This window comes from Pituophis catenifer, unplaced genomic scaffold (genome assembly GCF_029215685.1).
Source record: "Pituophis catenifer annectens isolate HBS135680 unplaced genomic scaffold, rPitCat1.0.hap2 SCAF_10, whole genome shotgun sequence".
Lineage (NCBI taxonomy): Eukaryota > Metazoa > Chordata > Lepidosauria > Squamata > Colubridae > Pituophis > Pituophis catenifer.
Genome location: NW_027256890.1, coordinates 12608158 through 12608717, shown reverse-complemented (window position 1 = coordinate 12608717; position 560 = coordinate 12608158).

Genomic DNA, 560 nt, shown 5'->3' with positions numbered 1-560 from the left:
CGACAGCCCCCGCCCCGCCGCTCGTCGCTTCCCCTCCCAGGCGCATGCGCACTCTCCTCCGCCCGGGCGGCTGAGGGGGGGAAAAAAAAAAACCGCCAGTGGCTCGAGCGGGTCTCCTCGGCGCGCACGCGCGGCGCCGCCCTTTTCGCCTCGCTTCCTCTCCCTTTTTTTTTTTCCCTGACTCAACAAGGCGGCTTCTGCCAGTACTTCTTCTCTTCCGTTTTACCCCCCCCCTCCTACAACCACCACTCCCCGTCGGCGAAGAGGCCTACAGCGCAGGCGCAAAAGGAATCTTGCCCGGCTGTTCAGGCAAGGAAGGGTGAAGGGGAAAAAAAAGACCCGCGCATGCGCTTTATCGTTCTTCTTTATCTGTTCTTCTTCCGCCCACCTGAGAGGTTTACCTGGCTGAAACTGGGGGGGGGGGGGGGTTAGATTTCTTCAGGAGGACTGTTGTTTTTTTTCAACCAAAAAGAAAGAAAAAGGCAGCTCAGGATGCTGCCTTTACATAGTTTACAACCTTGGCACAGCTTTAAAATGGGTCGACTTTCAATATTTATTTA